The 21,860-nt window shown below is 37.3% G+C and overlaps 1 long non-coding RNA gene across 1 annotated transcript in view; it reads right to left on the reverse strand.

The window, feature by feature from the left end:
- The window catches only part of Slco6b1 (solute carrier organic anion transporter family member 6B1), an 80,699-nt gene that overhangs the window by 39,271 nt on the left and 19,568 nt on the right, over positions 1–21,860 (reverse strand). The window contains 3 exon segments of the long non-coding RNA NR_185094.1: positions 1,734–1,878; positions 11,054–11,160; positions 15,017–15,132. This is a non-coding gene — a long non-coding RNA (solute carrier organic anion transporter family member 6B1).

The following is a 21,860-nucleotide window of genomic DNA, read 5'->3' on the forward strand; positions in this document are numbered from 1 at the left end:
CCCAGTTCCCGATCCCCCACTGTTACATGTTTCTATTCAATTTCCTCACACTCATACTTCTGTCCTTTCCAATACCTGATCCTGCCCCCTCCTCCCTTTTCCCTCCCCCTTTTCTCTCCCTCCCAATTCCCTCCCTTCCTCTATCACCTGTGATTGTTTAATTCCCTGTTCTATGTAGGACTGAAGCATCTACACTTTGGTCTTCCTTCTTCTAAAGCCTTATTTTGAGACTTGGAGAAATTCTGATTTACTCTTTCCTTACAAGGCAAATTTTATCTTGAAACTATGTTCACAAAGAACCTATGATACATTGTATTTCAGAGTACTTTTGTAAATAAATTCAAAATTACATGAGCAACATATAACAGATGAACAGTATGAGTGAGTTAAGTAAGGTATTTCAAGATAAAACTTCTCAGCAAAATAATACAAAACTTGAACATGAAAATCTTTATAAACGGAATCAAAACAAACTAAACTGGGTATGGCAAAGCACACCTAAAAATAGGAGGAGAAAGACTACAAGACCAGCTTCAGCTATAGACCAAGGTCAAGTTCACAATCTGTTTCTGCTATATCTCACCCCATCTCAACAAACAAAATTAGGTGAAAGCCTTACAAATTGGTTAAATAAAGCAAAAAGAAAACAACAAACAAACAGTATAATTTGGGCACTCTCAAGATGACTCAACAACTAAAGATGCTTGCCCCCAATCCTTGGACCCACATGGTAGAAAGAAAGAATGAACTCCCACAAGTTGTAGCTGGCTCCCACGTGTGTTTTTGAACGACCATACCCATATATATATATATATATATATATATATATATATATATATATATATATATATATATATACACAAAACAACCCATAAAGAATAAAAAGTGTAAAAATTAATGAAAATATTTCTAATGCTGTATGATGCTATTGGACTAATCATATAAATAATAATACTTCCGTAATATACTTGTAAGACCTTTAAATGCATTTCTTTTACTTTAGAATCTGAGATGTGAAGAATACTATCCATTGAAAGAAAGGGCGAGGCAGAGAAGAAACTGTTCTTAAGAGGGTCACTTATTTTCTGTGATCTTAGTTTTTATATATTTTAAAGCAATGCTATTGAGGCAGGTCCACTTAGGATTTTATGTATTACTTACTAATTCCTATAGTATTAGATCTTTTACAAAGTATGTCCTTTGCTTGAAATGGTATTGTTCTTAAAAGTAGTGGAGGGATAACAGCATTTACTCTGGTTGATGTTCACTCAACCAGAGTATATACTCTTTCACATCCTCATTCTTTAAACATTTGTGAGTCTCAAATTTAAGGAAACCTTCAGTTAACTAATATATGTTGAAATTTCTTCCCATTATGCCAAAGTTTCACCTATTTCTATATTATATACTTCAAATATAGATAATAGGTAAATGTTCTTCCTATCCTCCTAAGTCTTATGTACATGCCAAATATTGAAACAGACTTCTCTTTGTTCTAAACATTTTGCATATACATTTCTTTGTACTGTAAACCACCATAGATAATTATTGTAACTTTGCCTTGGGAACAGAGACTATTTAACTTACGATTTTAGTTTTAGGAAGTGGCATTCACATACATTCACATTCACAGTGTCCTCTCCTTATGTGACCTAATACTTAACATACATATCACCCTTAAATATACATATCATAAATATTTTGAAATCAGCACAGCAACAATAAAATCCTACCTGTGAGCAGAGCAGCACTTGAGGGTGATAACAAAAATTGATTTTCTAAATATTTTGGCAAAAATTCTGTAGCTCCGATCAAAGCCAAGGACTCTGTGGCTTTGCACATTGAGTAGCACATCAGCAGCGGGTTCTTAACCAGATACTGAAACAGAACAGGTCACATCACAATGATTTTATGTCATCACATACTAATGATCAATCTGCAGAACTGGCTTCCTATATTCTAAACAGAGAATATATAGTTATGCAAGCAAAGCTCTACAGTTTTCTAATAAACACGTTTCATATGAGACTGGTAGTTTTGTTTTTCTGCAGCAAACAGCTTTTTTTTTATTTTTAACATATTTATTTACATTCTAGTCATTTCCCCCTTTGTGGCCAGACCAGGCAGATCCCTGCTACATATGTGTGCAAGGAGCCTCAGATTAGCTGGTGTATGGTCCTTGCTCATGGCTCAGTCTCTGGGAGCTCCCTGGGGTCTGGGTTGGTTGAGTCTGCTGTTCTTTCTATGGGGTCACTCTCCCTTTTATCTTCTTCAATCCTCCAAATTCTCCGGGACTTCAATCCAATGATTGGGTGTAAGTATCTGCCTATGTCGCAGTCAGTTACTGGTAGGGCCTCTCAGAGGAGAACCATGCCAGGCTCCTGTCTGTAAGAACATCATAGCATCAGTAACAGTGTCAGGCCTTGGCACAACCTCCTGAGATGGATCCCAAGTTTGACTGGTCACTGGACTGCCTTTCCTTCAGTCTCTTCTCTATTTTTGTTTCTGCAATTCTTTTTAGACAGGACCAGTTCTGCGTCAGAAAATTTGACTATAGGTTACTAATACTGTCCCTCTACTTGAGGGATTATCTACTTGAGGTGGACTCTTTGAGTTCCTTCTTCCAAGTGTTGGGCATTTGGCTATGGTTACCCGCAATGAGTCCTGAGATTGTCCCACCTCTAGGATCTCTGGTATTTTCTGGAGGTCCCCTTGACCTCCCACCCCTAGATCTGTTAGATTGTTGAAAGTATTTCTCAGTGCCTATTAGATACACTCATATTTTGCATTTACCCAACCCACCTTTTAAGTGCTATGTAATTTTGCATCATGTCACATATTAATTAGTTCTTAATGGATTAAATACTTATGTCCTCTTCAACTCCACATTGTCACAAATGTGGTTACAATAAAACACCTTATTGTGTTCTTTTGATCTATATGAAAGTATCTTCAGAATTGTGTACATTTGGAAGGGATTTTTGGATATTGGGGATTGTGGTGGTTTGAATATGTTTGGCCCGTAAGGAGCGGCACAGTTAGGAGATGTAGCTGGTATTGATGAAGTGTTTGGGCATTGGAGGTCTCCTCCTATGCTCAGGCTTCACCCATTGCAGAAGAGAGCCTCCTTCTATGTCCCTGAAGATGCCAGTCTCATTCTAGCCAGATTCATCTCTATATTTAGCACCATGTCTGCTTGGACATTGCCATGCTTCCTGCCTTAATGATAATGGACTGGATGTCTGAAGCTTTGTAAGCCGGCCCCAATTAAATGCTGTTTTTCATAAGAGTTGCCTTGATCATAGTGTCTTTTCCCAGTAATGAAAACTCTAAGCCAGTGTTTATGGATAGTTTATTTGATTTCTTTTTGTCTAGATTTCCTTCCTGATTTTATCTTTAATTACAATGCTTCAATATTTGAGAGCCCAGTTTAATTGATGAAATGGGTATACGCTAAGATTCATCAGAACAGTATTTCGGGTTTGGCAGGCCTTACAATTCCATCAGTATTGAGCATCAGATGGCCTTAGGATTGCCAGAAAGGCTACATCTGAGTATTCTAAAACCTAGCATGTAAGCACACTAATAATAAAGCCAAAAACCAAGCTGTGAGATATTTCCATCCTTCACACTCTGAGCACTTGTTAATCAGACACAGGCACAGCTGGGAGAAATAAGCCTCATGCCAATTTTGGTTTGGTGAGTAAAACTGTCTGGTGTTATGCTACTAAGTTTTGTCATGCAGGAATAGCTAACTGGCATAGACTACGTAGAGAGAAAGACTTGACAACATTTGCTAATATTGGCAGGTATTGAAAATTTTGTCACACAAACACAAGATAGAAAATATTTCTTTTGTGTTTCTATGATTTTAAATATAAATGTGCATCTTGGGAATGAAGTGATGCTTTGGTGGGTAGCTTTCATTGCTTATATCATACTGCAAATACTTATATAATATCTTTCTGTGTGTGCATATATACACATCTCTCTCTCTCTACATTATATGTGTATATGTGTGTACAGACATATATATATATACATATATATGTATTCAGACATATAATAAATTGTTAAATTTGGTTCATTTAGATGCAGATAAAATGTTATACTGTTCTTGCTATCCTGTTCCTTTAGAATGTCTTAATTTGACTAGATCAAGTTTTTTCCCACATTTTTAAAAACATTTTAGACTAATTTGTTATTCTTTAAAATATGAAATCCATGCCATATGGTTAATTATTTTGGGTTAAATTTATAGCTTATTGGACAAAGTATCCCATACAGAGACATAGCCATTTCATGACTTAGCATTGCATCTGTCAGTTTACCTGTCTTCATTACTATAGATATGTTGAGTTCAATTTTCCTCATGAAATTTTTGTAAATCATTCTTAAATGAACTTCTGATTTACACAGAATTTTATGATTACGTTTTAGTGTAAAATTCAATTTTAAGCTTACACAAAAGGTATAAAACTAGCAAGGCACAGGGTCAAATTATCACTGTTTAATGTTTAAATTCACTTGTATACAAAAAAGAAACCCTAAAGTCAATACTCAAACAATATTAGAACATTTTAATAAGTTTAACCTTGGAATCAAAGCACCTCTATGGCGAAACATCAATGAAAACATTGAGGTAAACACACACAAACAAAATGAAAATGTCCTAGATGATAATGATAGAAAGAATTAATGCTGGAAAAGGTAAAATTGATGAATATGTTCATCAATGCAACTTCAACCATGTTATTTCTTAACTGTCAAAAACAATATTGAAATCTACAAGGTACATGAACAGATGCCAATAAGTTGGATTAATCTGTAACACAACAGAGCTAGAGGTGCCAGTATACTTGATATCAAGGCATACTATGGAGACACAGTAGATGAAGACACATGACACAGGGAGAAGACACAGATGACACTGAGCCAAAGATAGAGCTCTGCGGGTTCAGCCATCTATAGCCAGTTGATTGTTTTTTTATAAAGGGTCAAAAAGACCAGAGCTTCCAGGGACTAAGCCACTACCTAAAGACTATACATGGACTGACCCTGGACTCTGACCTCATAGGTAGCAATGAATATCCTAGTAAGAGCACCAGTGGAAGGGGAAGCCCTGGGTCCTGCCAAGGCTGGACCCCCAGTGAACGTGATTATTTCGGGGAGGGTGGTAATGGGGGGAGGATGGGGAGGGGAACACCCATATAGATGGGGAGGCGGAGGGGCTAGGGGAATGGTGGCTTGGAAATCAGGAAGGGGAATAACATTTGAAATGTAAATAAGAAATACTCAAGTTAATAAAGATGGCAAAAAAAAGAGAAAAAAAGAAAAAGAAAAAGAAAGGGTCAAAAAGTGCACAGTGAAGAAGAGACAGGTCCTTCTATATACACATGAATGTCCACTTGCAGATGATTGTAAATTGGCTCCATCTTCCCCTCTGTAGGAAAATCCAACTCAATAGTGATTGAAATGTAAACGTACAACTGGAAAGTATAAATCTGCCAAGACGGAATGTAAAGTCTACACTGTCTCCGTGTGAGCCAGGACTCCAAAGACACAGAAAACAGAAGAAGTGCAGAAAGATAAGGTCACTTAAAGAAATCAAGAGGCTTCTGTGGACGAAAGAAAACAACCCTAATGGAGGGTTCAAAATTACGTATTAATTTTCTGTTTCAATACGCAGCATGAGAGAGGATCGCAGAGTTGCCTTTAAAGATGCAGTTCATAAGATTTCATATTTTACAAATTATGAAATCATGTTTTACAAATTACATCTGCATATATATTTTGTTTAGATGTCATTCATAAGTCTTGATTTATTACTTATAGTTTGACTGACCTGGACTTTAGTAAATAAAGCTTTGAACTGAAAACAAACAAAGAAAAAACCACTGGAATGAAGATACAACCTTTGAATGGGAGAAAATGCTTGCCTCATATTTTTCTTTCTAAGGATTAATAGACAAAAAGATAAGGTTCCAGAGAAATTTCAAAAGGTAACCCAGTATGAAAGTGGACATATATTCTGAGTATGCCTGAAAAGAAGAAATATAAATAACTGAGAAGTGATACGTGAAATGTGAAAGATACTTAGCCATTGTAGACTTGACTATTAAAACTATGATGAGATGCTTCTGAGCCATGTGAGAATGATACTAGTCTACATATAAAATTCCCCCACAAGCTCACTGAGTTGCTTAGCTAATCATGCTGTTTGGGTGGAATTTGCCATCTTTTGTGGGGAGGAACAGTTACCTGGACAGAGTATGCCCTACAAGGACAGCTTTGAAATTTATATTCTGGTACCTCTTTCTTTCTTTCCTCTCTTTTTATATAAAAAGAAATTAATGGGTGATACATGCTTAATGACCTAAGGCATTCCCAAAGTAGAATTCCCAAAGTATTCTAATGTTTTTCTAAAAGATAAGCCCTTCTTACCAGACTGAACTTTAGGGCACACTAAATAACTCTTTGAGCTATAGCACTCACAAAGAAAAATAATCTTCATACAAAAGAAATGAGTGTATCTGAAGTTAATTGGAGGTAGTTCTACCTGAAAACCCAGCTGTATCACTCCTGGGGATATAGTCAAAAGAGGCTCCACCGTATCACAGGGGTATGTGTTCCACTATGTTCAGAGCAGCCTTATTTGTACTAGCCAGAAGCTAGAAACAACCCAGATGTCCCTAAACAGAATAATGGATATAGAAAGTATAGTTCATTTACACAATGGAATACTATTCATCTATTAAGATGAGGACATCATGAATTTTTACAGGCAAATGGATGGAACTAAAGGATATCATCCTGAGTGATGTAACCCAGCCCCAAGAGGACATAAAAGCATATTAGCCAGAAAGTAGACAATTCCCATAATGGAACCGACAGACCTTAAGAAGTTTAAGGAGAAGGAAGGCACAAGTGAGGATTCCTCAATCCTGCTAGAGGCGGGAATGAAATAATCCCAGGGAGGTAAAGGGAAGGAGGTACCTGGTACCTGGGTAAGAGAAGGGAAGGGGGGTGTAAATGGTGGGCAGGAGCAGTTATAGGGCAGGGGGAGACAGGAGAGGAGCTCAGAAGGCTAGGAGAATAAATGGAATTTTTCAAGTGTGTGTGCGTGCGTGTGTGTGTGTGTGTGTGTGTGTGTGTGTGTGTGTGTGTGTGTGTGTGTATCAGGGGGTGGGACCTCTAGAAAGTCCCAGAGACCTAGGATGTGAGAAGCTATCACTCAATGGTGATTACCTTAGTCAAGATGCCGAGCAGTGTGGAGATGGAACCTGAAGGAACCATCTTCAGCAGAGAGACAAGGCTCCCAGTAAAGGGGTAGGGTCACCAAACTACCTTCAAAAAGTTTGACCCAAAATTGTTCCTATCTAAAAGAAATGGAGGGACAGAAATGGAACAGAGATTAAAGAAAAGGTCATCCAGTGACTGGCCCAACTTGGGCTCCATCCCGTGGGCACCAAACTCTGAAATTGTTATTGATGCCATGGTTTGCTTGCAGACAGTGACTTAGCATGGATGTCCTCTGAAATGCTCTACCAGCAACTAAGACAGATGCAGATACTTACAATCACCTACTGGACTGAAACCATGGACTCCTATGGAAGAGATAGGGGAATGCTTGAAGGAATAGAAGGGGATTGCAACCCTCTCAGAAGACTAACAGTGTCTACTAACCCAGATCTCTGGGAGCTCCTAGAGATTAAGCCACCATGTAAATAGCATACATGTGCTGTTCCAAGTCCTGGGCACATATATAACAGAGAATTGCCTTGTCTGTCCTCATGTACCTGATCCTGTAGAGTCTTGATGCCCCAGGGACGGAGACTCGTGGTGGAGGTAGGAGGGCATTGAAGTAGGGTTTTGTGCATGGGTGAGGGGGGGATGGATGGGTGGGAGTGAAGGGTACCTTCTCAGTGACAAACGGGAAGGGGGATAGGTTGAAGAACTCTTAAAAGGGTTACTGGGAAATGTAGGCAATATTTGGAATGTAAATAAAATATTTTTTTCAAATTAAATAATGTAAAATTTAAAATGCCCATTCTGAAACTTTACAAAGTGTTGTTAACAGTCAGCTTAACATTTCACAATATAAAGTACTTAAACTTGTCTAACTCCTGCATTGTTAAAATATGTGCATGTAACATTTGTATAGAAATAATATTAAGTAGACTAGCTATGGTCCTGAATACCTGAGACTCTACTCTTTCTCTGAGTCTTGAGAAAGGGTAAATATTCAAGAGTGTCCTAAGCAATGCAGTTTAACTTCAAAAGAAAATTAAGATTAAAGTCTTACTGACACTTAATCACTTCCTTCTAAGGATTCATGAATTAATAAAGAAAATTTGAAGGACAGTTGTAGGTAAAAATAAATCTTATATAACATATCACTTACCTCTGAAAGAATTCAACTAATTCACATGTACTTTGACAAAGCCACCTCAATCCAACTATAACAACGTCAACTGCAGTAATTACACAGGACCCCCAGTTGAGGGATAGGGATACCAATCTACCTTCAAAAGTTTCAGACCAAAATTATTCCTGTCTAAAAGAAATGCACAGACCAAAAAAAAGTGCAGAGGCTGAATGAATTCCCAACCAGTAACCAATCCAACCTGTGGTCCATCCCAGGAGCAGACAACAAGCCCTGACACTATCACAGATACTATGTTATGCTTGCCAACAGAAGCCTAGTACAGCTATCCTTTGAGAGCCTTTGCCAGCAGATACTGATACAGATGCAGATACCCAGAGCCAAGCTTTGGACTGAGGTTGGGGATCCCTATGGAAGAGTTAGGGGAAGGACTGAAGGAACTGAAGTGGGTGACAACTGGATAGGAAGACCAACACTGTCAACTAACCTGGATCCCCGAGAGCTTGCAGAGACTAAGCCACCAACCAAAGAGCATACACCTGCTGGTCTGAATCTCTGGGTGCATATGTAGCAGAGGACTACATTGTCTGGTCTCAGTGGGAGAAGATGGGTCTAGTCCTGTAATGCCCCAAGGAAGGGGGATATGAGAAGAACTCTGCAAGGGGGACCATGAATAAAAATAAGAATGACAACTCAGTTTTTCACAGAGATTTAAAAAAAATCCTTGCATTCACACGAAAGTAAGAAAAACCAAGATAGTGGTGAAAACCATCTTGTACAAGAAGAACAGTACTAGAGGCACAAGATGATATCAGGTTATAATATAAAGCCATAATAATAAAAATAGCATATGACTGGCAGAAAAAATAGACTAGTTGATTAATGGAATAGAAGATCCACATATTATTCCATGCAATTACAGTCACTTGAGCTTTGATAAAGAGACTTGAAAATACAGAATGGAGAAGATAGCCTCTTTGTTGAATGATGCTGGGAAAACTGGACATCACTCTCAACTAAACTGGACCCCAAGATCTCTCGTACACGAATTCACCAACCAGGCAGCATGCACCAGCTGATGTGGGGCCCCTGACACATATACAGCAGAGGATTACCTGGTCTGGCCTCAGTGAGAGAAGATACACCTAACCCTTGAGAGACTTGAGGCCCCAGGGCAGGCCTGGTGGGGGTGGAGGTAGGGGGGTGGGGACAGTCTCTTGGAGGTGGGGGAGGGAAAGTGGGATGGGGAGCTGTCAGAGGGCAGACTGGGAGAGGGATGGAAACTGGACTGTGAAAAAAGATTAAAGAATAATAATGATAAAATAAAAATTAAAATAAAAGAATGAAAGTTGATCTTACTTTCACTTTGTACAATTCCAAATGGATCAAGGAACCCAGTATTCAACTTGAAACCCCGAAACAACTAGAGGATAAAGTTGGCAGTACACTAAAGATTATTTCTGAAAATGACATCAGCAATTTGAGAAACAATGTAAACAAGGAAAGTGTGGAATCATACGAGGTCAAAACACTTCGTTTCTTCAAAGGAGACCACTAATAGAATGAACAGGTAGCCTACTTAATGGAAGAAAGTTTTTCCTTGATTTATGTGTGGTAGATGACTAGAATATACAAAAAGACAAACTACAGCTAAAGAAACAAACTAAACAAATAAGAAACCATCTACTGAAAGATACCGAGAGTTCTCTAAAGAGGAAAGACACATGGGTGGTAAATAGTTTGAAGAGAAAGGGGCCTTTTCCCTAGTGAAGGTTGTTTCTCTTGCTCTTTATGATCCTTAACTGCCTGGAGTTCTTTCTCTACAGTTGACAGAGAGAAGCAGGGATAGGCGTACATGGAAAGGGAAGGAGGGAAGAAATGGAAATGGGGGAAAGCCATATTATATTTTAATTTTAAAATAATCCTTTTTAAAAGAAATGGGACATTTTGAGTAGAACAATAATAAGCAATGAACAAATAACAAATATCTTCAGGCAAGTGAAAATAGTTGGAAATTGGGAAGAGAGATACAATTCTAAAGTGAGTTAGAAAAATTCAATCGGTGTTATTTTTTGAAGACTTTTGAAAGTTCTATTCAGAGTGTAAAAATCACTAACAATCAATAGAAATCACCATGTGGAAATTATGACTGTGACATCTATGTGCCAAAATGAAAATTGAAAGTAGGATTAGAGCATTAGTCTCTCTGCACTTCAGGAGGCATGTTTCTCATCCACAGAAACAAGGGGTTTTGTATTGCAATATTGTGATTGGTGGGTTTGTACGGGAGGAGGTATTAACACAGGTTCTTCCAATTCGCACCATCTTGTTAAATGCCACATTTATTTCTTCAGGGAGAATAAAATTATAGAAAATCAATTAAGAAAATGAAAACAAATCAAACTCATAGCTGTGGCATCACTCATTACCAGCACCAGATAGATCTGTAGGAGCACCAAATCGGGGCGTTCTTTCTTTCCACTACAAACAAAACCGCATAATCCAGTAGGAGACCCCAAAACTTTCACCCAAATTTAGGAACACATTTTGTTATTTGCTTGGCTCTATGTGAAGATTAAGCAGGACAACCTAGCTGATTTGTAAAATACTTTATAATATTTTAAATAAAATGTATAATATTTTAAATAAAAAAATATTTCACTGTACCCAAAGAGCACGAAGCAGATCCTGAAAACTATATCCGTATTTTAAATCTTTATACTTCTTGTAAAAGAAAGGTTCGTTTTCCTTCCATACTCTTAGCTTGTTTGAACCTAGAGGTTACAAAGAAAACAGTCTTGTGATTATGTTGAAGTCAGTGAGAAAATACACATCACGTGATTGTACACATTATAGTAGCCTCAGTTATTCATGGAAAGAGGGTTATTTTTAAACAAACCAATAGAATGCAAATTCTACAGAGTGCTTCACAAAAGGCAATTGATCATGTAATTCCTCACATCTGCACTGCCCAATTCTGAAGTCAACTGCTCTGGTCTTCTCTTAACTATTGGAAGTGGTTTCCTTAATTTTCAGTGGTGCCTATGGATGAATTAAATAGCTCTAATTTAATGTAGAATCCCATGGCCACATTCAACATGACACAGCCTTAGAATGTGGAGGTTTCCCTCCACAAATAAAAACCTTTCTTATGTCACACAATATTTTGTCTAATAAAGGGCACTGCCAAATGAGAACTTTTTGTAATAGTAAATAGTAATTAGGTAATAGTACTAATATTAGTAGTGAATGTAACTATAGTATTTTCATTCCCATATGTAATATTAATTATTACACCTTTTCTTACTTAACATGCCTTTATTCGGTGACCTCTCCCAGTCCCTTTATCTTTTGTTCCCACGAAGCCCCTGTTTTCCCTTCATGTCCCATCATTTGTTGTTGGGTTTCTAGGCTGCTGTTATATTATGGATGGTGTTAGTGCAGGAACACTAATGGAGATTTCACTTGATGGTAACATACGTCTCGTTAATGATAGATATTTTGAATGGCAGGAGATGGAATCTCAAAACAGTTTCCATTAGCATTTCTCAGTTTGCTGAAGGTGTTAAACATTTACTTTTAAACATGTTTGGTTAGTATATAGAGTACTCTATTTGTACCTTCATTTTCATGCATATATGTCATTAAAGTCTTTTCTTACTTGTTCCTTTTCCCTTTCTCTCTCCCATGCACCATCACCTCTTTCATTTGATTTCTATCTCCTGTAACTCTCATGTTTTGCTTATGTAATATCTGTATTTCTTTATTGCACATCCAGCTTCCTTAAGCTCTCTTTAGACACTCACATGATTATCTTTCTAGTCCTGCCACACCATAAGCCCTACCTCCACCCTACACATGAACACACAAACACACACATGCACACATGCACAGGCACACCCGTGATACAGACATACATACTTTTAAATTGGCATTGTACATATGGATAAAAAAGTTGGTATTTGAAAATTTTAGAGTTTTGCTGATTTGACTTAAAATTTCTAGTTTTATCAGTTTTATTAAAATGTTTATGGTTGAATTTTTATTTTTATCTGAATGAAATTACGCTTTGCATAGGTCTAGGGATTTCTAAGCTTGTCAGGCAAAGAAACAAACCACAGAAAAGTGAAAATGCCAACAGTTCAAATTGACTTGGTCAACTTGATTCAACCTTGGGGAGTCTGATGTCTAGCAGTTTATTGCCAACACATTTAAACACAATATAATTTGAAAAAAATAAAGTTTCCTGGTATAACATGATCCCTTATGCACAAGAGGGCACTAATTGTATCCAATCCATCTCTGAGTACATATCCTTTCTCCCAAGTAGATGGGTTCTGGAGATAGGCCACCTGTATTAGCTTAAGGGCCTACAGAAGAGGCTGGCCTGGTTTCAGTCCTATGGATAGTATGGAGTCCATTTGGGTTATTTCCTACCTCTGGTCCTGGTTTTTGGAGCTTCGAGAAGCTCTTAGCTATGTGGATTGATTTTTGATTTTTGGAACATCAAGAAGCTCTTGGCTATGTGGATAATGTGAAAGTCATTTAGACTATTAGGTATCTCATATCCTCATTATGGAGCTTTGGGGAGCCCCTGGCTAATATTAGTCACTTAATGTATTAGACACCTCCAGTCCTTGTTGTAGGAGTTTGATATATAGCCTGGCCCAACAGATAATACGGATTATCAGGCTATTAATAACCTCCAATTCCCAACTTCGCGGGTGGAAAATGGGTTATGCCCATTTCTTTAAGAGGTCAGTCCTACATGCTTTACATCCTTGCTATCCCTGGAGACCTATGGGTACCCGGGCCTTCATGCTTCCAACACATAGGTACCACACATTATTTTTCCCATTAAACTATTTATGAACTTCTAGATTGGATCTATTTTCTAGTTATTGTAAATATTGATGCAGTAAATTAAGGTATTTCCGTGATAGAATCCACCAGGAATTTGTAGACATAGCCTTTTAGGGCACTCTGTAGTAGTTGTCCTTGTATTATTCAAATGCTTATTTCTCTGCCTTCATGACTTGTTTCAATATGGACATAGCATTGTTATGCTTCTTCAAAAGTATCTTGTCTCAAGTTTGTGTAAAGAATTTTTACCATGGTTTTCTCTCACTCAATGGGTGGACAGAAGAGAGAACAGACTACTGACTTCCAGCAGCCAGGAGGAGGAGAGGGGGTGGGGGTGGGGGGTTCAGATTTGCCATGTGGAAGAACCGAGAAAGAGTTCAAAGAATTCAGCTGGAGAATGGAAGGCCATAAGTGCAAGTATTACAGGGATGTTGTCTGGGAGGTAGTCAGATAAGCATAGGGAATTAAGATATCAAGGGGAACCTTGGAAATTAATCTTGGTCTCTATCTCATTATTAGATACTAGCTCAGATAAGTAATTCATTTTATAGGCATACATATGGTAGAGTGGTACAACTAGATCATATGGTAATTTTGTTTTAAGCTTTTAAAGAGGATTTTTAATTATGGTGTGTGCGTGTGTGCGTGCGTGTGTGTGCGTGCGTGCGTGCGTGCGTGCGTGTGTGTGTGTGTGTGTGTGTGTGTAAGCATTGCCTGTGGAGTGTAGAATTGCAGGCAATTATGACCAAATCCATGTCCTGTGCAAAAGTTGTAGACATTTTTAACTGATAAGACATCTCTCCAGCCCCTTATTTTCAGAATGTTTTGAGAAGCCTTCAGAGTTTATATATAACTGTATATGTTTATATGGCCACCAGCAGAGAATAAAGGTTTCTATTTCCCCACACAGTCATTTGCACTATTCTCTTGATTACCATATTGACATGGAACTTCGATGCAGATTTAGTTTGCCTTTTCTTTATGGGAAAGGATGTTGATCATTTTTCAAATATTTATTTTCCTTTTGTACTTTTTACAAACCAACTCTTGAGTTTTTAATAACATAGGTCCTGTTAATAATGAGCTCTCCTTTTCAGAACTGTTTCAGCTGTGTCCCAGATGTCTGGGTATATTCTACTTTCTCACCATTCATTTCCGCGTGTACTTCTTTCGTAAATGAATGTTCAGACATCTCCCTGGCCACTTTTGCTTTTTACCTGATTTCTCTTGCACTTGCTAGGAAGTCCATTACTTCACCTTAATTTGAACCTCCTACTTGAGGGTTCTAATTCATACTAAACACAAGCCAACACATTCAACCTCGTGGACTGGAAAACTCTATTCAAGGTAGCCATTTTTGGATTAGCTGGACCACAGCCTATAAGTCCTTCCAATAAATCCCCTTTCTAAACATAAAATTTCATTCTATAAGCTCTATTCCTCTAGAAAATTCTGATTTTTCCACTCAAAAATAAATTTGAGTATACTTTCTTAAAAAAAATTTACACACTTTAAATAAAATTGTATACTAACAAAAATATTGGGTCATACAAATATATGCTAATGAAGGTATAGTACATAAATATAATATTAGGATGTGATATTGCTTAATTTGGAAAAAATAAAGGAAACTTGAACAATACATTTCTTTTACAGAGCAATACAATTAGGTGAAGCATATTAAAGAGATGTAGTTTGTCTGTGCTTTGAAAATCGAAGTTGAGGGTATGAATTATTATAACAAACTAATTGTATGTTTTTACTCACCAGGTAATCTGTGTGGAAAACATAAAAGTGGGAAAACTGTGAACCACGCAAGTAGAGTGGCACTAAAAAAACCAAGAAACCAATTGAACTGCCACCAAAGAAAGTTGTCATTTACCCTTGAATGGAGAAAAAGTAGGAAATTTCAATTAGGGGCACATATAAAAGAAATCATAATTAGTTGTGAGAACAGGAGAATTTCTGTTAATTTGCATTCATTTGTAATTTGTTCACTATTAATTTGGGAGCTTCGCTGATAAGAGCTGGTTACTAGTATTCAATGTTTTGCATTGGCTTTGCTCCTATCAGAGCCTCGTTTTCCCGCTTCCCTTTCCAGTGACATGACTCATGTACCAGATGTTCCTGCTTGTTCCTATTTTATATTTTCTTTATTTTTTCCCTAGGGGTGTATTGAACACTTTTTTCTCCATTTTTATTAAATTGGGTATTTCTTATTTACATTTCATTTCAATTGTTATTCCCTTTCCCGGTTTCCAGGCCAACATCCCCCTAACCCCTGCCCCCTCTATATTCATAGCAGCCTTATTTATAATAGCCAGAAGCTGGAAAGAACCCAGATGCCCTTCAACAGAGGAATGGATACGGAAAATGAGGTACATCTACACAATGGAATACTACTCAGCTATCAAAAACAATGACTTTATGAAATTCATAGACAAATGGTTGGAACTGGAAAATATCATCCTGAGTGAGGTAACCCAATCACAGAAAAACACACATGGTATGCACTCATTGATAAGTGGCTATTAGCCCAAATGCTTGAATTACCCTAGATGCCTAGAACAAATGAAACTTAAGACGGATGATCAAAATGTGAATGCTTCACTCCTTCTTTAAAAGGGAACAAGAATACCCTTGGGAGAGGATAGGGAGGCAAAGTTTAGAACAGAGGCTGAAGGAACGTTCATTCAGAGCCTGCCCCACATACGGCCCATACATATACAGCCACCCAATTAGACAAGATGGATGAAGCAAAGAAGTGCAGGCCGACAGGAGCCGGATGTAGATTGCTCCTGAGAGACACAGCCAGAATACAGCAAATACAGAGGCGAATGCCAGCAGCAAACCACTGAACTGAGAATAGGACCCCCGTTGAAGGAATCAGAGAAAGAACTGGAAGAGCTTGAAGGGGCTCGAGACCCCATATGAACAACAATGCCAAGCAACCAGAGTTTCCAGGGACTAAGCCACTACCTAAAGACTATACATGGACTGACCCTGGACTCTGACCTCATAGGTAGCAATGAATAGCCTAGTAAGGGCACAAGTGGAAGGGGAAGCCCGTGGTCCTGCCAAGACTGAACTCCCATTGAACGGGATTGTTGCGGGGAGGGAGGTAATGGGCGAAGGATGGGGAAGGGAACACCCATTTTTTTTTTCATTTTAATTTCTGCTCATGGAAAAACCAAATCTTGCTTCTTTACCGAGCTACTTCAAATCGTGCACCCAGGCCTCTATAGGAAGAAGCCTTTTATTTTAGGTTGCACAATTTTTCTATTTGATGGCATCTTGATATCACACTTCATCACAAGGTCACATGTGCTATGTATACATATGCTATGTATGTATATTTGTGGTGCTTCCACTTTCCCTATGGGACCCATTTTCATTCTTAAGAGTTTTGGTTTGTTTTTTTTTTGTTGTTGTTGTTGTTCTTTTTTGTTTTTGATTCTCACAAAGCTCAGTAGCAGTTAAGATAGGAAGGTAATAATGATTTTTCAACTAGACACATGAATCTAAGTTCTTTGGTCACTACTATCAGAATGCAAAATTCATCAAAAAGTATAACTATTTCATTTTAAATAATTTTTATTTTTGTTTTAACAATATTTTTTATATTCTTTTCTTTTCTGTATATCAATGTTTTGCCTGCAGTCCTGTGGTGTACCACATGCAGAGTTCAGAAGAGATCATTGGAAACCCTGGAACTAGAGTCACAGATGTTTGTTGGCCATCACATGAATACTAGAAACCCAATACAGATTCTCTGAAAGAACAAGTGTTCATCACTTCTGATCCTTCCCTTTAGCTCCAAGAAAAGTAATTTTCTAAAACTAGACCCTGATAAATTGATAAATCTATCAAAATTGATAATCCTAATGATTTGCATGTGGAGACAACTTATAAAATATGCAATACAATTTAAAATATTAAATTGCTGTTTTAACACAAATTATAAAATATGTCACAGGACAGACTAGAATATAAAAGAAGAAAAAACTGTAACTATGAGTATATTTTATTTATTCTATAATTCCTGGTTAGCAGTAGTTGTTGAAAAGTGTTCAATATAGAATCAGAGACAGAAACTCACATAAATTGTCAATAGTTATAAAAAGTTTCAGAGTAGAAACTCAACTCCTCATTTTAGTAAAACCCCAAATAAAGTGGTATCAAAAGAGTCATGTGTTCTCAAATATAATAGAGGTCATAAGTAACGGCTTCAGCCAGCACTGTGCTAAACACGTACAACTGAAATCCTTTCTTCTGCAGTTGAGAATGTAAAGAGAGTATCCACTCTCTGCACACTTACACCAGAGAGCTCTTAGTCTTAATCAAAGCATCTAGTTGAGGAAAAGAAATAGGGAAAAGGCATACATAGGAAGGAAAAAAAAACAAATCTATTTAAAGATGATAAGATTCTATACTTAAAACACCCTAAAGTCTCAATCTGAAGACTCTTGAGACATTATGACAGATACTTTTGGCAGAGTAGCAGAATAGAAAATTGGCATATAAAGATTAGTAAGTTTCCTAGAACCACTAAGAAGCACACTGAGAAAGCAATCAGGAAAATAACCACATTTAGTTCTTCAGTTGAACCAAAGTGCAAAGCATCCAGGGAAAAATCTAATGATGGTAGAGAACAGGATGATGAAGTACACAAACACTAGAAAGTAGAAAATCGCCAAGAACTGAAAAGATTAATAAACTAGTAAAAGCTGCGGTGACATCTGTGTATATGAGTTAAGACAATTGATTTGTGAAAATGCACGTGTCACTGAAAGTGTTCTATAGAATGCAATACTAACCAAATTCCAATGGTTGTGCTTGTTTTACAGAATCAGAAGAAATATCCTCAAACTCAGAGGGAGACACAAAGACCTAAAACAGCTAGAGTGTCTGAGGAAAGGAAATGCAGGAGAAACTGCCACACTGAATCTCAAAGTGTAGATTGGAATTTTCCTTCTAGCACCATATATAGTGCTAGATTCATTGATATTGCTTAAGTTTGGTTTTGTCATTACTGTAGCATTTCTACTTCTGGAGATTGAAAGTTTTCCAGGTATAGTATTTTTGTTTGCCATCTGTGGTGTCTTTTAATCTGTAACATACATGTCTGGGCCTTTATGGCTTTCAGAGTCTTTATGGAGAAGTCAGGTGTAATTCTAATAAGTCTGCCTTTATATGTTACTTGGACATTACACCCGGCATCTTCCAATATTTCTTCTTTGTTCTGTTTAATGTTTTGAATATTATGTGGCAAAGATGACTTTCTTTTCTGGTCCAATGTATTTGGTGTCCTGTATACTTTTACCTTAGGGATATCTTTCTTTTGGTAGGAAAATTTCTATTATTTATTTTGAAAACATTTTATGGGATTTTTAGCTGTGACTCTTCTCCTGTTCCTATTATTCTTAGGTTTGGTCCTTTCATAGTGTGCTGGATGCTTTTTGTCAGGATATTTTAAACTACTTGTCCTCTTTGACCAATATGTCTATTCTATCTTATTTTTAATGTCTGAGATCCTCTATTTCATTCCCTTTATTCTTTTCCTGAAGCCTGCCTCGGTATTTTCTGTTTAAATTCCTACATTTTTCATTTCCAGAATTCCCTCAGGTTGGGTTTTCCTTATTTCCTTATAAATTTATTTCCTTATAAATTTCCATATTTATGTCTTGAACATTTTTAGTCACTTCATTCAACTGCTTGTTTATGTTTCTCTGGATTTATTTAAGTGATATAGTTATTTTCTTAAGGACTTCTATAATATTCATATGGTTGGCTTTATGCTTTATGGCATAACTTTCTCCAATTGCATTTCCTTCAATTGTCTCTCCTCCTCCACCTCCTCCTTCTCCTTCTCCCTCTCCTTCTCCTTCTCCTTCTCCTCCTCCTTCTCCTTCTCCTCCTCCTCCTCCTTCTCCTTCCCCTCTCCTCCTCTTCTTCCCCCTCCTCCTCCACTTTCTTCTTCTTCTTCCTCTCTCTCTCTCTCTCTCTCTCTCTCTCTCTGTCTCTCTCTCTCTCTGTCTGTCTCTCTGTCTCTCTGTCTCTCTGTATGTTCTGGATTTCTTTAAGGGATTCTTTCCATTTTCTCTTTAAGGCCTTCTAATCATGATCATATAGTTGGTTTTAAGGTCTTTTCTTTGTCCTTCACCTAAGATGTAATGTTTGGGTCAGCTATGGTAGGATAACTGATTTCTAGTGGAGACATATTGCTCTGACTCTTTTTGTGCTTTTATGCTGGCATCCAGGCATCTGGGTTTGGGATTCTTAGAGGTCTATGGGGTGATTTCTAGAATTCTCTCTTGGGTGGGTGTTTTGTTTCTTAGTTTCTACTTCTACTCTGGATTACTGGAGAGTGTGATAGATGGATATGTGAAGCCTGTTTATCTGGCCTGTGCAGCTGTGTTCCTAAGGAATGCCTATTGGTATTGAATATTACCAATTGAAATGCTGGGATGAGTTGGCACAAGAAAGGTTGGAGTAAAAGGTCATTATGACCACTGGGGCTAGGGTTGTAAAAGAAAAGAAGGTTTCAGTAGGTTTTCTGTTTAACACTGGGGATAAGACTGCAGTGATTGGATCTTCGAAGCAGGAATGTGAGGGTCAACCTTCAGTGTCCTTGTTTTGCTGGGAGGAGTGGTTCTTGAGTTAGAATGGAGAGCCTGCTATGATGGGGGCTGAGACAGAGCAAAGAGGAAGTACTGAGTGGTTAGTAGGGGAAAACCCGTGACATCTACAGGAGATAAACCCAAGGGGTCAGGTGTGGTTCCCATGGGTGTTTTGTTGGAGAACTGGGGATGAGCCTGGGGATTGGATCTGTGGTTACATAGGAAGAAGAGGTCTTCTGGCAGAGTCCCTACTTTTCTGGCAGATATATCATGCAGGGTGCCTGGTGGAGCTGGAGTTTAGATAAAGCCACGAATTGGTAGAGGAAGTTTAGGGAGAGATGGTCTGTGAGGTACAGAGGAGATATAGGCAAGGGGAAATAAAAGCTACCCTAGATGTTCTGTTGCAATGCTAGGAAGAGGACTGTGGGGTTGGATTTGAATGGAAGGAGGAAGAACTGACTATCTTCAGTTAGCTTACCTGTTTTTGTTTCTGTTCAGTTGGGGTGTTCCCAGTAAATCAGTAATGAATTCATTGCTTTTCATTACAGCATTCCTTCTAGGGATGTGAATGCCTTGTGTATATAGTTGATAATATTCGACTTAGTTCTCCAAATTTATAAAATTAATTTTACCTCTGAATTTTATAATTACAAATTTTCTCTCACTAACATCAGGTTGAGTAGTTGTTATATTGTTTGTTTCTTATAGGATAAGTTTGCTTTTTTTTTTTTTCATTACAATTTCTTTTACTCCCCTGAATTTCAAAGAGTAGCTTTGCTGGATATTTAGAGGGTAGCTTTAAAGCAATCTAAAAGACATTTCTTTTCTTTTTTTCAATCTTATAAAAATTTTTAGGTATGTATATGTATATATGCATATACATATGCATATAACAATTGATTTTAAAAGACCCACAAATTTCAAATAGTGCAAGTAGTGTATATGTGAGTGTTTGAAGGGGGAAAGGAAAGAAAAATGATGCAATTATATTATAATTTCAAAAATTAAGCTAATAAAAATTATACCATATGGAGTTTATAGTCACACTGACAAGAAGTGTGTTAGTAGATAAATCTGGGCTTTTACATGTTACTTTTTTTCTTTTATTGTCCTTAGAATATTTCCTTTAACACAGAGAGACAGATTAAATATGTTTTACATAGACTTGGCTCAATGTAATGTGAAGGATGACATTTAACCTATTGTACCTGAATATTAATATAGTTTAGATTTTAGTGATTTTTATTTCCTTGGACAATCTTTCTATATCTTTTATAATTCAAAGTCTTTCTTGAATTCCAATAATTCCAATTTCTTTTCATTGGTTCCCAAACTCTCTATTATTCATTGTCATTCTCTTGTCTAGCTGTGTATTTTCAAATTGATTCCTTCAGGATCATTTATTTGATGTGTTATAGTATTGTTTTTCTGTTTTATTTTGTGTAGTTTACAAATCAAGATCAAATTTTCATTCTTATTCCTATGCCAAATTTCTCTATGGAAGTATTAAATCATATCTCTGTGTTTCTTTAGAGAACTTTTTCTATTGCAATTGCGAATGTGTGTGTTCATGTGTCTATGCCATGATACATGTATGGAGGTGAGATGACAAATTGCTTGAGTCAGTTGTCAAGTTTCTACTGTGAAAGTTCTAAGTCTTTGACTCAAGTTGTAAGTCTTGAAAACTAATGTCTTTCCATAATGAGCCATCTTTTTAGCTTGTCTCTGCGTTCTTAAAGTTCTGGCCTCCTAGAAAACAGATATTTTAATTTTTTTCCTCCTATTTTTTTTACTAGATATATTTTTTAACTTACATTCAAATGTTATTTCCTTTCCTGGTTTCCTGTCCAGAAGTCCCCATCCCCTCACCCTCCCCCATCCATAGGTATTCCCCTCATCCATCCTCCTTACTGTCCCCTAAATCTTTTTATTCAAGAATCCATTCATATTCCTTATTGTGTGGGCAGATTATCTTGCAAAATTTTGATTTG

The sequence above is a fragment of the Rattus norvegicus genome, chromosome 9 (assembly GCF_021556685.1).
Source record: "Rattus norvegicus strain SHRSP/BbbUtx chromosome 9, alternate assembly SHRSP_T2T, whole genome shotgun sequence".
NCBI classification, from domain to species: Eukaryota; Metazoa; Chordata; class Mammalia; order Rodentia; family Muridae; genus Rattus; species Rattus norvegicus.